Source organism: Cygnus olor, chromosome 1, assembly GCF_009769625.2.
Source record: "Cygnus olor isolate bCygOlo1 chromosome 1, bCygOlo1.pri.v2, whole genome shotgun sequence".
NCBI classification, from domain to species: domain Eukaryota; kingdom Metazoa; phylum Chordata; class Aves; order Anseriformes; family Anatidae; genus Cygnus; species Cygnus olor.
In genome coordinates, this window is record NC_049169.1 from 181100323 (window position 1) to 181117591 (window position 17269).

Here is a 17269-nt window from a genome sequence, read left to right on the forward strand (position 1 = left end):
GGATTTAATACTGCCATTTGTTCCCACAAGCAAAAGCCCCTACAGTCTTTGTGCTGCTTGGGTATGGCTTTGCCTTTAGTAAGTACAAATTAAACTTCTGGCCTTCCTGGAGTATGGTTGGAGCATAAACCCAGCAAAACCATGTTTGTAGGGTTGTAGCAGGATGATTACTCCCAAGATAACTCACAGGTTAACTGGGCAATCTGTAGGGTCTCTGACAAGACAAGGAGAGATTTCCCATGTGCATTCCTCCCAGGCAAGACAGGACTAACCTTTGCAAGTGCTCCACATCCATAACAGATAAAACATGTGCTCTGCTCAAGTTCTAAGTAGACAGAGCAGTGGCAGACCTGGAGTGTGACTGAAATGAGGAAATAAGTCTGAATGTGGTGGGGAAATGTGTAATGGATGTGCTGCCCCACAGCTGTCCTGAGTGTACTGTGCCCTTTTTCTCCAGATGGTTGGTTGGAGACGGTAGCACTGGCAGAGAGGAGGCATTCCGGGAGGATTGCCTGCTGTGGTTTTTGTTTTCAGGCCAAGTTGCCCCTGTGTTCATCCATGTGGCTCAAAGAGACTGAGATTTCCCTTTCAGGGCTACTGCTCAGTGACCAGCAGTGTAAGCCAAAGGCAGTCCTACGGGGATCAGAGTATTTCTGCAGGAAACAAAGTGGGGAGAAAGGGCTCACGATGGCAAATAAAGGAACAGAGGTAGGAAGTGCAGAGGGGAGAGAGAGAGAGTGCTTGGACAGCACAGAAAAGCAAAGACGGCCATGGTTCAACATCTTTCCAACCTCTCATTCTGTCTGGGAGTTGAGCAGTAAATACTCTTCTTTATTTGTGCCAATGGTGTGTGAAAACCACTAGGTATCAGGCAACTGCTAAAAAGCAGTAGCTCATTAGGATGGAACATGCTACTCCATGGCAAGAAGAAAATGTTACCGGACCTTTTTAAGGAAAACCACTACAGAAATGAGTTTGCCAGTAGCACTTACAAGGATCAGAGAGATTCTGTGTCCAGAGTTTTCCAGGGCCCTTTTCAACAGTTCTTTGTAGAGGACTGTTTATTTTGACAGTGTATGAAAAAGTCCTACTTGGCTTTGAAGACCCCTGAGAGATATCTGTCCCAGAGGATGTGCAGAGCACCTGCAAGCAGTGACATTCTCAGATGTCCTCATGTTCATGTCCATGTGTACACTCTCTGTATTTTTGACTCTGCCGAAGTTTAACCATACAAATCCTATTGAACAGAACAGGAGTTGTGTAGCTAAATTCTGTCCTGGGGTTTGGAAGTACAGAGGTTAAATGAACAGCGTGTGTTAACATATTTACATTTATAGATTGGCAGAGCCAACAGTACCATAGTATATAACCACAGTTGTATACTACAACCTGGTCTCCATGACAGAAGGGGAAAGGCCTGGGGAGGTGCAGATAGATGAACACCTTTTTACACACCTGGTGTCAACAGGAACCAGCAGTTTTGACCATGGGACCCACTGTGAGGGCTGAGGACTGGTAAGGAGAGATCTTTTTTCCAACAGTCTGACCAACTTGGTGGGGAGAGACGAACTAGCAAGAACGGGGGAGGGAGGGGACAAAGATGACACAGTGAGGTAGCAGTGTACAAGAGTTAAAAACAAAGATGGCAGGGTTTTGGGTAAAAGAAAGACTTCAGAAGTAATAAAGGAAGGCAAAAGGACGCTTACTTAAGGAAGTGTACACAAATACAGGCAATCTGGGAAACAAGCGGGAGGAACTAGAGCTCTGCATACAGTCACACCATGCCATTGGTATAACTGAAAAAACAAAAAACAACAACAACAACAAAAAAAACACTGAAGAACCTGAGCTACTTGATGGGCTTCTATGAAAAAAAAAATGAATAGATGGGTGGTTAAGGGAAGAGCGTTGGACATTATTTGCATTGATTTTAGCAAGGTTTTTGATATAGTTTCCCATAGTATTCTTGTACCCAGGTTGGGACATCATGGTCTGGATGGGTGGTCAGCCAAATGAGTAGAAGCTTGGTTGGATGGCCTGGCTTGAAAGGTCATGGTTACTGATCAAGCCCTACCTGGACGCCTATGATGTGAGGTATTGCAAGTCTATCCTGGGACCTTCCTTGTTTAACAGCTTTATCAGTGACCTGGAGGAGGTGGAAGAATGTGCTCTCATCAAATGTGCAGATGACACCAAGAGGGAAGCCAGTCAATATACTCAAGGAGAGGGCTGCCATTCAGAGGGACTGAGACGGGTGGAACGGGCCAACAGGAACCTTGTGAAATTCAGCAATGACAATGCCAAGTCCTGCACCTGGGAAGGAAGAAGCCCCCCAGTACATCTAGGAAAATGGTCATCCCACTGTGATCAATATGTGGTCATACCACTGTAATCAACATGTGCTGGATCACATCTGGATACTGCATCTGGCTTTGGGCTCCTGGTACAAGAGCAATATTGAGAAACTGGAGGGAGTTCAGGGGAGGCCACTGACATGATTGGGGGCTGAAACACTTGCCCTCTGAGGAGAGACTAAGAGAGCTAGTCTTTTTCAGCCTGGAGAAGAGACATCTTCATGCAGACCCAGCAGCAACCTCCTAGAGCCTATAGGAAGGTCATCAAGAAGATGGAGCCAAGTACAGAATAAGAGGAAACACACAAGAAACAAAAGGGGTTCTGACTGCAAAGAAGAAAAGCTTTTCTTCCCATTAAAACAGTCCAGCAGTGTAAGAGTAAAGAAGTTGTGCTGTCTCTGTTACTGTAGGTTTCAACACATAACTGAAGAGAGCCGTGAACAACCTGGTCTGATCTCATATCTGACCCTGCTTTGAGCAGGAGGTTGGATAGAGACCTTCTGAGGTCCCTTGCAATGTGAATTATCTGACTGACCTATGCAGGACCTAGATGAATTCCCGTATAGTGTAGACCACCATTCTTAGGAGGATAAATAATATCCAACCTTGATTTGTACATCCAGACCTTGACAAGCTGTGCTTATTCTTAAGTATCTTTCCAGTAAGAAGTATGTACTTTATTTTTATCCTAAGTTGTGCTTTGTCTTCTGGCCAATGGATTTCTTCCTCCTTTTTTTGTGAGATGGAGAATGTAACTGTCGTCTGTTCCCTGAGTTGTCACAATTCAGCTTTTCTCAGGGAAGCTGAATAGATTGGAGACTTTTACCATAAAACTTATTTTTTCTGTTCTCTCAGCTCAGGTATGCGTTCTTCAAAATTCAGATCTGACTTGGCATTCTTCAATTCTACATCCATGGATCACGTTCTCTCTTTTGACCATGATGCTGCACACAGTGTGGGTGGTCCATCAATAGTACTCTGGGCCCTTACCATGTATTTTTGTCAGATTCATTGGTTCCTGGGATGGCTTGAGCTGCTATGGACATAGATGGCTTGTGGCCCACTGTCGTGACAGTAAGTATCAATAACTTCTTGTTTTTCACCGTTAGTACTCAATGAGGCATTGCATCAGCTGTAAATATTCCTGGGAAGGATTCTATGTGTTTTGCCAAGTTGTTGTAAAATATGTATTTACAGAGAAAAAGAGAAGGTTATCTGCCTCCACACAGCCTGGCTTGACAGAAGCCCAGCTGCTGCTGGTGCTGATGCTAATGCTCCCTCTACACTTGGAGGCTTCTCTACCATTTGGGCTTGTTTTCACCTACCTGATCTGTGGGTCACTGATATTCATTTCTCATTGAAGAAGCTGTTGGTGTTTAGCCACTCGTGTTACAGCAGCACTTGTTCATTCCATAGTCTTTAATATCCTCAAGCACTGCTTTCAGGTTCAATGTGGTGTATCTCCTGTCACGGGTCTGGGAATGAAATATATGAGATGGAAGTAAGGATCAGGAGAGGGGGGGGGGAGCGTCATGAACAGGGGACACCTTCCCTGGGGGACCAGGAAAAGAATTAAAAACAGAACCTGGCACCGGGATAGGTGGGTCAGTAGGAAAAGGGAGCAGGGATGTGGAGAAGACAAGTCCAGGAAGGTTCATGACCTGCAGTCAGTGACATGCACTCTGGTTCCCAGCCCAAGAGCTATGGATGGCACTCTGCAGTTTTCCAGCAAGTCTCCTTGGGCTGCAGGGATGGGGTAAAGTCTCCTCGCTGGACTCAACAGAGGTGTCTGGATGCCAACAGGCACTTCTGCTCTGCGTCTCTAGGACCATCAGGATCCAGACACCCACATCCAACTGGACCTAAACCAACATCTGTGGGTTTTATTCCCCTCTCACACAGGTAAACCTGACCTGGCCTGACCAAGGGAGGAGCTTAAAAGACCTGGCTGGCACCTGAGTCATCTAGATTCAGTTCTTGACTCGCTCTAAAGCCCCTTTGAGATCTGCGGTGAGGCATGTACCTTTTTTTTTTTCCTTATGGAGGAGAGGGAAGATAGAAATTTCTGCTTTTCCCCCCATCTGTGGTTTTGTGCTGCCTTGTACTTTTAAAGTGAGCTCCTCAAGGTGAGGCCCATTTCTTCAGCCATGTTCATGCAGCTTTTGGCTTGCAGGAGTCCTGATCTCCAGCTGGCCCCCTGTAATCTCAACCATAAGCATTGTGCCTTACTGAGGACTACAGGATTTGCCCATCTAAAATATCCATTAAACAAATAAATCCTCCCCGAACAGTGCTAAGTGCTTTTTGATCTTGCCTCAAAATCCATTTAATTGGATGTTTCATTTTTGATCTACACCGCTGCACAGCCCGTGCTGAAAAACATGTGTGTTTACTGGTGCATATTTGACTGAAACAATTTTAAAAGACCTTATTCTCCAAAATACTCTATTCCTTGGGCCCCAGATTCCTGTTGATTTCAACTGGGCATGAGTACAGTCCCTGGTCTGCGTTCACTGGCTGCCAGCTTCGGACTGCTGTTGGTCGATCACCCCCGGGGGAGCAGTATGAAGCTAATGACCAAGGGCAGGAGAGAGTTACACAAAAGACTGCTGAATACAGCCTGTAACAAACCAAAAATAACCGGGGGAAGGTGAGGAGGAGGAGGGAGGGCTGTGCCACACGAGGCTCTAGACCACTGCTTTGCGCTGCATTACAATGATGCGGGCCATAGGGGCCGAGCAGAAGCCCCCATCCCCATCTCATGGGGCTTGGTCATCACCAGGTGAAGGACAGCAGCTCCCTGCCCCGAGGATGCTGCCTGAACACAGGCTGGTGTTGGATGAACCGGGATGTGGCGTGGCTCTTCCATCCATACAGCACTTGAAAGGCTCTACAGCACTTAGGCAAATTACTATCAAAGCGGTGCGAGCAGCAGACACACGGTAGCATCCTGATTTAACCCGGGGTGGAGGTGAAGATACAGTTGAAAGCATTTATTTGGATTTTAATGGGCTACTACTCCACGACTCCTTTTCAAGGATGAGTTAAGCAGCCCCATTGTCGTGGCGTTATTGCATTTTAAAGTCAAACAGCCCTGTGATCTATGAACTCGAATCACGCAGTTAATTACCCCCGGCCCCCCCTCGGTCCCCTCCCCATCCCCCTTTGCTCTTGAAATACATTATATTTCTTTGACAGTCCTCCGAGAACAATGTCTGCTTTTGTGACAGCGACATTGCCAGTGGTGTAAAAATCTATGCGTCTGTCAGGTTTCCCCATGTGAAACATAATTGCTTAATTTCCATTTGAAAGTACATCCCTGACATTAGAACAACGTAGACACACCAAGGATAACAATGATTTCCTGACACCTACAATGGGGCATAATGCGGTAATAAATATGTGTGCAAAATGAATGCTCTGCACACAGAGGGAGCAGGTCTGAATTTACAGCTGCAGATGAAGTGTTTCTCAGGAAAAAAAAATAATAATAATAAAAAGAAAGAAACCAACAGATTAGCATCAGTGTGAGTCTATGTCAACCAGATGGCTTGCTATGGAAAAAGAGCTTCCCTGCTTTATTCCAGTAACCCTGGCTAGCAGGCTGAATGTCTGAGATGAGAAGAGAAAAATGATCTCATTCAGGGTTTTTCGTGTATTTTTTTTTTGCCTCTTGCATGCAGGCAGCTTGAGCTGGAGCAGAGAAAAAGCTCTGAAAAGAGCACAGAAGTTGTCCTTTAACTGTGGCACGTGAGATGAGGTGGACCAGGATAGCTCACAGACGTGGGTTCAAACATGCCGAAAGCAGTGTGTGAAAGCACTGGGATCACAAGCAGAAAGGAGGAGAGCCCCATTGGGACATCACCTTGAGACAATGATGTGCTTTTCCTCTGACTCCTCCCTCCGTTATGAAGCCCCTGAAATGTTTGGAGCAGAGGTCATCTCCCCAGGCTCTAGTTGCACCCTTAGATGCTAACAGGACGCCAGGCATGGCCAGGCATGTTGGTCCTGGCCTGTCAATGGACTTGGCCATGCAGCACATAGGCAGTTCATGTGGAGGCAGCAGCTCCAATGGGCTATGGCCTGGCCCAGGTCCCCCTGCCTCATCTTAGGCCTGTAACTGAACCCTGTGTTAGGAGCTCAGCTCTCTCCAGTCACTGGAGACAGACACATGTCTCCATTTGAGTGCTGGCAAAGGCTTCGTTGGTGCCTCTTTCCCCTGATGTGGGAAGAATATCCTAGTGTAATAAAACTCTCAACTTGACCTGAAGTTAAATGGGATACCTCCAGGCCCAGATGCCTACCTTCAGGGCGATGACCGCTCTCCTTTCCTGGAGCAGGTCAGGACAGCCTCACTATCTGGGTCACAAATCACTTCTCACTGAATGCACCACAGGTTTGACAGCTACGGAAGGGACCTGTAATTAGCAGTTTGAAGAATGCTATACTTATATTTACAGAGTTTTGAGACCCAATACTAGATTTATAGCCGTGGCTCACAGCTAAGCTATCATTTGAAGACAACTCTAGTACAGCAGTTTCTAGGTCAGGCTTTGTCTTTGGACAGGGTGCTTCACACAGCAGGAAATTTGGCTTGGAGTTTCTGTGTTCCAGTGAGAACTGAGTGCATCTTAGTGACACTGTGATGAGAGCCATCCTACAGAGAGGTCATAAAAGTAATCTGGGTGACTCGACCTGTCTTATCTGCAACAGCTGATGAGATGTGAGTGTGCACCAAGAAATAGGAGAAGAGAGTCTTCCTTCTCATAGGAGAAGGTATGACACTGTCAAAACCTCCTTCAAGGCAAGGGCATGATTCACAGGGCAAGAGCTGAATAGTTATTTTTTTTTGTTTTTCTTTGTTTAAATTCTGTGCCCAGTGGAAATTTCTCACAGTAAGAAAGGAGGAGGATGTTAACTTTGATTGGGCCTGTGGTAGAATTAATGTGCATGGAATATCCAGTCCTTGATTCTTTGCTTGTCTTTGGCAGTGAATGAATGTCTGTCAGTGCAAATGTCTACAAAATTACTATTTTAATGACCTGTTTGCTTCAATTAAGGCCTGGCTATTATCTTTCCAAGAAGCAGAGGGTTGGGGAGGGGGAGATGGAGGGAGAGAAAAGAGCTGATCACTAAGACGTGTGAGCAGAACATTTAAGGGGCCAGCTGAAACCGAGAGTAGATTTGGAAAGGCTGTGTGATGAATCTGTGACATTGCAATATTTCAATCATCACATTTCAGATTCTGGTTCATGCATCATTTGCTATGAAAGTTTTGAGATTTTAATCAGTGTTTCAAGAGTAAATTGATACAGCCTAATCATTTAGAATCTCTGGCACAAGCCCAAAGTGTATTATGTTAAGTGTATGTTATGTATTATAAAAGCTGCTTGCTGAAAATTAATTGAGTATTCCCATGCTAGATAATGTTTCTCCATTCCCCAGAGCCCATCCCTTTGCGTGCGAGTGTTTTCCCAAGTGCAATGCAGATGCCAGAGAAAAGGTGAATACATAACATATGTAAAAGACTGGCTCAGCACAGTATCAGGCCTGCTAACCTCCCTGGCTAGATTGTGTGGCTGTTTATTTGTCTGCACGATGTGTAGGAGGAAAACTGCTGGGTACAAAAGAAAAAAAAAAAAAAAAGTATTTTCCATAGACGCAAAGCATAAGAGAGCCTGTGCCATGACTCTAATTCATGTAAAAAATTGGAAACGTGTTTGCATTTCTCTTGATGACTTATGTGGACTTGGCAGAGCAAGCCACCCAAGTAAATGACACAGTTAGCAGCCAGTGAGTCTAGGTAACAAACGTGCCATCATACTGTGTATTCAAAGACTTCGTGAATTCCCATGTCATGCTTGTCATTCTTTTAGTACCTGTGGCAATGCTCATTAAATGAATGTGTATGGAGATGAGGGGCTGGGCACACCTTTAATTTGCCAAAGGCTGAGAGTGGGTGGCCACCAGCATTGTTTATGCTTGGAGCTGACATTTCTGATACTAACCTTTTCCATCTGGAGGGGTTGATTCCTCAGGGGAAATTGGGCCCCTTTTGCAAAGAGAGGTTGTTTTTGGAGTCTACACAAACTACCTTGTGCACAGGCAATAGGTTCAAATGCTTTTGACCTGAGTTAAAATACCCCCGCTGCCTGACTCAGGGCTTCGAGCAGAGGCTCTCCAACTGAATATCCCCACCATCAAGATATATTCCCCAGAATTCTGACTAAAGCTGTTTTGACTATTTTGTGTTTTTCAGTCATTCTCCATGTCCAGCACAAGAGGATGGGTGCTCACTACCCATCTCAAGTCACCCTCACACTTCCTTCCTCTTGCTCACACAGTGATGATTTTCAGAAAGTGGAACACGAGTATCCATGTGCATCATGATGCATGAGCATCAGCATGTGTCCATCCACTCTTGAGATGCCAAAGCAAGTCCTTTATTTTTAAATGGGTAAACCAAAAGCAGTGAAGCCCATTTGTATACATCCCAAGTGAGAGTCCCCTGTTGCATAAGACCTTCAGGTAGAAAGTGGGGAGAAAAACATTTCTTTCAATGGCTTTGCCTAGAACACCTTATGTCCCTGTGCTACTGTCTTTCTTTACCCCTTTGACTTTTTTAACACTCCATAGCAATGGAAGGAAAGCATATGTTTTGGAGTCAGTTACAATGCTTCAGTCCGCCAGAATTGTTTCATTCTGCCAAATATGAGGAAAACTTTTCTTTCTGTTTCAGTCAACACATAGTATCTCCCCACAAGGAAAATCAATAATTCTCAGTGGCCTTAATCAGAGCACGGACATTACCAGACCTTTTAGGGTCAGATGTGGTCCGTAAGAGGGAGGAGGGAGGTAGCTGGCAGGAGGTCATCTTGCTCTTCTGTAGAAAGAGCGTCCCACGGTACTCAAGCAACTCCTTTCTAGTTTGAAAGTTTGCAGTCCCTTCCCTCCCTACAGGGTATGGTTTGACTGAGACCATCACAGAAGGGTCACAAGTACATTTGCTGGGTGCATACATACTCTACCTCATTTACTGGGCTGGGAAGTCCCACGTCTGGCTTCTCTTAGGGCCAGGTCGTTCTGCAGTCATACATTTGCAGTACCTCTCTCTAGTAATCTCTGGCTTCTTTTTCCAAGAACAGCTAGCTGGCCTCATCTTGCCAATCACCCAGTGGCCACGAAACAGCCAAGGGGTGCCCTGTTAGTGGTCCCCCTGCTCCCAGAGGAGTCCTCCTGCAGTCTAAGGCTTTGCCCTATCACCTAACAAATTAATGTGCTGTCTGTGGTCACTGAAGGTACTTGGGTGTTCTAGGTTTCATGTTCGTGATCACAAGTGATCTTACATTGCAAGTAAATATAGCTTGGCTGCCCACTGTTATTATAAATAGTAGAAATAATCCAAAGGTTTAATCACTAATTCTTTCTTCATTTTTGGTACCTTCTGGTAGGACATTGAGCAGAAAATAGAAACGGGACATCCAGGATGGTAAATTTAAGATTTACAACCAATATCCCTCTTCAACTCTTAGGTTGAAAGTTCTTCCCTTTAGGAAGAAAGGAATGATTTAGTAACCATGAAATCATCATCTTCTCCCATTGTGCCATTTGGACACAGATAATATTTCTCCAAGGATGGGAGGCCAAACTTTTCTCACACAAGTCATGGAAGAGCTTGAAGAACTTCCTTGGAATATCCTTCAAAGGCAGTGTAGTTTTAACACCAGGTGCCAGAAGATACAAATGTTTCTGCTTCATTTAACACATACATAAAATGGCATAAAACCAAGCAAAGAGCTGAGGTTCAGGGCTGCTAGAGCTGAACATCTCCTTCCTAAAGCTTGCTACCTGTTGCTGGCTGCTTGTTCACGACAGTGCTATGGTCATCCAAATACACTTGGTCTCACTTGCTGTGCCTCTCTAGAGGGAGCCTAAGAGTAGCCATGAAGAATCCAAACAAATAAACACAGTCTGCACTGGGCCAGCTGTTGCATCTCAGGGAGTCTTCTCTCAAACTCCTTCCTCCTCTGTCCCATTGATCTAGCATGTAACATGGTGTTGTAGTTTAGCCCGGCTGGCAGCCAAACACCACACAGCCGTTCGCTCACTCTCCCCCCTCCCTCTCCGGGATGGGGGAGAGAAACGGGAAAGTGAAGTCTGTGAGTTGAGATAAAGACAGTTTATTAAGACAGGGAAAAGAATAACAACAACAACAATAATAATAATAATAATAATAATAATAATAATAATAATAGTATTAATAGTAATAATGTGTACGAACTAAGTGATGCACAATGCAATTGCTCACCACCCGTTGACTGATGCCCAGCCAATCCCCGAGCAGCCGGCTCCCCCCTCCACCCCGGCTAGCCACCCCTATATATTGTTCAGCATGACGTCAGATGGTATGGAATACCCCTTTGGCCAGTTTGGGTCAGCTGTCCTGGGTCTGTCCCCTCCCAGCTCCTGCTGCATCCCTAGCCTGCTCGCTAGCAGGACAGAGCGAGAAGCTGAAAAGTCCTTGGCTTGGTGTAAGCACTGCTCTACAACAATTAAAACATCAGCATGTTATCAGTGCTCTTCTCATTCTAATCCAAAACATAGCACCCTGCCAGCTACTAGGAGGAAAATTAACTCTGTCCTACCTGAAACCAGGACACATGGGAATTGCTATCATCCACTATAATGGTATTGAGAGGTCTCACATTTCTACAGCCCCATCAGGGCTCATAATCCCCCCCTCACCAACTGCTCTACTCCTCTCTCAGCTCATCTCTGCATCTCTCAGAAGCATGAAGGGGCAAAGTGGCATAGGACCATCCCTCTCTCCCCTGTTCTTTGTGTCCTTCACCTGGGCCAGCTAAAAGCCCTGCTGCTAAATGCCCAGCTGAGTGCAGGCCAGGGATATTGTCAGGGGTGATACGTTTACATGACCTGTTGCAGGCTGGGGCTCTGCTGGGCTCCAGACTCAATGGAATTTGTGTGACTGTGGTTCACAGTTAGATAAAACAGGCCATAACAACAGCTCAGCACTGTCTTCACATGGTTTCCAGTCAGGAAGGGTAGACATGAACTCATGAAGACAGGACAGAGAGAGTTAATGCTTGCCAGCTCTGCAGGAGCCATAAACACTTTTGTGCTCTTTTACCTCCCAGAGCTAGGCCTGGGTGTGCTTGTGGGACCTTTTCTCTGGATTAGCTCACAGAAAGGAAGGGATTGTGGGGGTTGAGAACCCCAGCTATATCTCTTGTTCATATCCTGACCACTGCCAAGTTGTTTTGTCTTTCTGTGTCTACAAGCCCTTGAGCTAAATCCCATGGTGCTTATGTAGCTTGGTGAGGCATCTGGTGCTCTTACAATGGAAGGGCCGAATTGTGACAAGGAGTAATCAAGATACCACAAGCTATGTATGGGGATTGACCTTAGGAATGTCTGCATCAGAAAAGTAAGAAATCACAGAAAAAATATTCAGGCAGGTCTCAGCAAACATCATGGAGGGACAGACACTATCATCATGAGAATCAACCTGGTGTCAGGGCCAGAAATCATAGCTTTACTCATTTCTGTAAATTTATGGTTTCCATCTTTTTTTATTCCCCATTTACAGACCCCTAGATTTTTTTCTAAGGGCAGGACACATTGCTGTTTAGTGAATTGAAGCCCACTAACAAAAAGTATTCCTGGTCTGCACAGGTCACAGAGAACCCGGGTTGAAAAATACGTGCTATAGCTGTAAGTAATAACTCTTAGATTCTTGCTGTTCCAGACCTTAGAGGACAACACAATCTCATTTTCTTAGCCAAAGCATTACACGGGCCGCCTACTACCGGATCTCTGGCTCCCTATGCTTAACGTTGTGCTGCGCTTCACTTGTGAATGAAATCAAGCATAAGGAGCCAAAGTCCTTGGTCAGTGTTACCTCTGAATCTTCTGTATAGTGCAGAGGACTTGAATTATGGATCCAGATCCAGCTTGGAGATACCTGCCCTCATCTTGTATGGTTTTTATTAAAATAGTCTCTTGGTGAATGTCATATTAGGAAACCAAAGTTTGGGGGCTCTTTCCTCATTTAAAGGGCTGTTGCTGTGTCATAATATTATATCTCATCCTCTTTATATTAGCAGCCAAAGAAAAAGGCTCTAGACTGTATTCGCTTTTTAAAAAAAATAAGCAATAAAGCTTCATCTTTGTTTTTCATTTTGGAATGCAATAGCAAAAGCACTGAACACTTCTGTTTACCTTTTTATTACACATTATTGGCGTTCATAAAGTCTGGGCTGAAAACTCATTTTTTTTTCATTAAAGTGCTCAATATCAACTTTTCTGCACTGTATTGTTCCTTAGTTTCAATGTATTGTGACAAAACGTTAAGCCTAGGATGTCCACTGCCACTGTTAAAGAGCTGTTCCCTCATGTGGTTGGAAAGCCACTCTTCACTGTTCCCTTTCATACACTCTCCATTAAGCCAACTGGCTTCAGTTGCTAACAGATAACAAGTGAGAACAAGAAGAGGTGTTAAAAAAAGTGTCAGGAAAATCTCCAAGCAGTCCTCGGTGTGAACAGACCTAGCCTGTTAGCCACCCCAAGAGAAAACTCTGGTCAAAATGGCAAGCCTCTTTCTTAGATGCCTGTGCTCTCCCGAGGGATTTGCTCATTCTTCTGGGCTCATCTGATGCTTTGAGTGCAGCTCAGTCTGACAGAGCTGCTACTTCACTTCTGATTCATCTGCCATATCCTAAGTTCTACAGACCATGCAGCAAAAGAAGCAATGACAAACCCCAAAACCTTAGAGCAAAAATGTGTTGTAAACTCTCTTATGGGAGGTGGAGGAAGACAAGCATGGTGGAACATAACCAGGTCCAGAGAATGTGTATGAGGTGGCTTGAAGAAATGTATCAGACCAAAGGAACAGAGGGCAAAGTCCTGAGCATGATGCCCCTTCTGGTTTGGAACTGTGTCTTAGCAGACCAAAGGTGAGGATGATGGGCTGAGGAGTGATGTTATAGAAGCACAGGGTGTCTGCATTCTTACATCCCTTTGTCTTCTTTGGATCGGTACTGACTCATCTGCTTCCACTTCCCCATGAAGCCAATAGTGACTTTACGACGTCCCTAGGAGAGTCCAAACTCAGGAAAAGAAGTGTAGAAAAAACATAAAACTCTCAAAAAAACAGCGGTGAAGGTCACTCATGATTTTGAAGAAAATGGCTCTTGGAGAGCCAGGTGATTCGGCATCAGCAGGACTGGTGGCCAATGCAGCTTGGGAGCTGAAGGTTTGTTCTAACAGGAAGTAAATGAACCTCACAGTAACTCGTCATCAACCCATAAAAGTGTGAACTCTGCTGTGACCAGACCAGATTAGTGCTGTATTCAATGGCAGCAGTGCTCAGAGTGAGTAAGGCCAAATCAGGCTATAAAACCCCTTTAACTCACATTAAAGTGTCCCACATAGTGCAGTGGTCGAAATCTGGCTTTCAGCATGGTTTTGCTCTGGTGGGAACCTAGCAGAGATGCCCTTTAGCAACAGTTGGGTTTAACACTAACATAAATCCCTGCTGCCAAATCCTGTTGCTGCTGTGCAGGTCCATCAGGCTTAGGGTAGGTTTTCACTGGCACTGGTGATCGTGAGTCTTTGCCCTAGGAACAGCCAGGGACCAGGTGCAAACCCAGGCCAGCAAACAAAGCCACAGCCTCTGCCAGCACCAAGCAGAGGTAAATTGTTAGGGATGTAGTAGCAACATCAAAAGGGTAGATTTTAAAGGGACTTTGTTGCCTCGCTCCCAGGGCAATCAGAGGATTGGAGCACATAAGTGCTGTAGAAAAAAATTTGGCCCTCTGGGTGCTCCTTGTCATAGCAACCAGATGAGGGATGGCCTGGCTTTTGCTAGGCTCATCTGCACCATTCTCAGCCTACCTCCGCTTGTGTGAAATAAAGTGTCGGGACCATTTTAAAGCCAGCCTTTGACATCTCACCACTGTTCATGGTGAGTAGCTCTTTGCCAACCGGGTGCTTCATAACAGCGAGCATCTCCCTGGTGAGGCTTCCTGCAGCATCTGCCCCTGGAAGGAGCTAGAGGAGGGAGAGGGCAGGGGTGACAGCACACATGAGCCATGGTGGGTTGAGGAGCTGAGAAACCAAGGCCTCAAAAAAGGAGTGGGAGGGAAGGAAGGTTCTCAAGGGCCAGCTTTCTTACATTTTTATTTTCTTTTAACAAGCTTAAGTTTTCTTGGGCTCTCCCGTATGCACAAGGGTGCACATGTCGTTGCCAAGCAGCATCTGTGTGTGCGGCTATCACAGAGCTATGGAGCAGTGGGTCCAAGAAGGGATTACACAGATTCAGAGAGGGTAAGTCCATGGTGGCTGTTAAACTTGGTGGTCTGGACGCAACGCTGGTCCCAGAGAGCCTTTAAGTTGCTGGTTTCTGGAAGCCAGGAGAGTATGCCAAGTGGAGCCTCAGCCTCTGCATTTCCCATTCTCAAGGATCTTCCCTAAGGAATTTCTACTGGCCCCCACCAGGATACTGAGCTAGCTGGACCTTTGATCCGCCTTCATGTTATTTCCTGATGTAACTTGGGCACAGAAGTGAGAGATGAGCTTAGCTGTCCTCCTCCATCCCTGTGCTGTTCCTAGCATGTCCCACACACAGAGGTTCTGCAGTCCTAACTTGTGCGGGCTGAAGGCTAAGGTCTACATGCATCAAGGAGGAATTCATAAATCTCTTACAATTTTCACACTCCTGAGGTTCAAAACGCAGTCTTTGCCAGTAGCAATGGTCTTTTCGTCTTGCTGTATGGGAAGTGGGATGCTGCTAACTCACTTTCTGCCATGGGTGTGCCTGCCCTTTCAGTTTTTCACTCTTCCTGTATGGTGAGGACCCATACTTGTGTGGAGCCAAAGAGCAGGCAAAGAGTTTGCATCTGGACTGAAGTTCATAGGACACTTTATGGGACATTGCTGACATTTGCTTTCACTGTTTACTGCAGGGTGTTCGCAAACACCCCATCGATGGGCACTTTGAATACAAGCAGCTAAGCATGTTTTGCAGTGAAACCCCCTCCTCTTGCTGGCAGAAGCATGTTGGTCACTGATTTTGGCTGGCTCCCACTGGCAGAAGGTAGGGTGGTGGTGGGGAGAGTGCACAGCCTGGGGAGATGCTCCTTTCTGTGCAAACATAGGCTGCAGCAGGTGAAGGTCCTGGGAAAATTTTGTTCAAAAACTGGGCTCAAAACCAGCCATTTGGGCCATGTTTCTAAACTTAAACCATCCCTCAAACTTCCCTCTCTTACACACACAAAGCTCCTATTCATGCTTCCAATCCTTTGCCTAGTCCCTTGTCCCTCTGCATGTCTGTCTGCTGGTCTACCCAGACCATTTCAAAACCACCATGTTCCCTGTCTCTGGCCTTTGTTACTTGTTGGCTCTCCTTCCTCCTTCCACTGACACTCTGAAAGTGTAACTGAGACAAAGAAAACTTTAGCTCTTATGTCACTTGATATCCTATTTATGTAGATTTTGTGTTGTGTCCTCCAGTTCCAAGCCCTGTGCTGGAGACCACGGCAGTGTTTCCCTGCTTTACATGTGTGGCTTCCCAAGCATGGGAAGGCGTAGATTTAATTGTATGTCTACTGCTTTAATTTTCCTCTCCATCTACTTTCGAATGACATCCTGCTATCTCATTTTCATATCATCCACTGTGCTCACTGACAGCCGGAGGGGAAGGGAAAAAAGGTATACCTGGTCACTGTGATATAAATTGAATTTCTTGAAGGATTTTATTTGGGATTTAAATTAAGAATAAATGAATTACCCAACAATTAAAAATAAATTGAACTCCCTACCTTTACACAAAATTCAGAGGAATATTGTTTTATTGGCTTTATATTGGGCCAGCAGCTCCCCTGTACTTCCATTCCACTCAGCCTGGCTGCAGTGAGGTGCTCTCCCTTTGATTTCATTCTCAGTTGCATGCAGATTCTTCCTCAAAAAATATGCAGTCCACTTCCCTTTCACTTCCTCTTCAGTTTCTCTTCTTTCACCTATTTCAAAGTCTTGGTTTTGCTGAAATCTGCACAAAAGAAAAGGTGGAAGGTAGGACAAGGACACCTATAGCAACAACCAAGAATTATCAAAAGGAAATTAAAAGCCAAAATGACCGTGCAGCATCACTGGGGCTGGGTGCTTGTTAATGACCAGGACAGTGGTACCCAAGGCAAGATCTTACTGTTCTAAGTGTGCTTGCCTGTAACGAGTTCTGGGTGTAAACAGCTCCCTGCGTATACAGTGTTATATAAAAGCACCTACTTGTGTAAACCCCAATCCTCCAAGCACTCAATATACCACAGCTTACTACTTCTGATAACGATCTACCTGGAGTGGAAAACGTATCAAGAGCTCATTTACTTTGAGAAAGGAAACATTTTTTAAAAATCTGGAGGAAGGGCAGACTCTCTAGATATTAAATAGCTGTACAAATGAATTTAAACAGAAAACCCCAAAGCCTAGTTTATAATGTCTAGTTTATAATACAGCACACAGGTAGACAGCTAAACCACTGCCCAAGCATGTCTGGTTGCAGGACTGGGGCTCAGTGATACCTTCTGTAATGGCATATTTCATTTCAGTATCCAAATTCCATGCACAAAACAAACAAACAAAAAAGCCAGAAAAGAAAATAGGAGGAAAAAAGAAAAAAAAAAAAAAAGGAGTGTGAGGGTCCATACTTATGGTTTCTGATCGGATTTGCTCAGTTTTTACCAGGAAACCGTTTTCATGAATGCCAGCTCTACAACCATTTGGGCTCTGCTCTTTTCTGGCTTATGCATCATCACCAGAAATAAAAAATCCTGCAACTGGAACTTAACAATTCCACTGCGAGGCATGAATCAGAAACGAATCCAGAGTTCTCTCCTACAGCT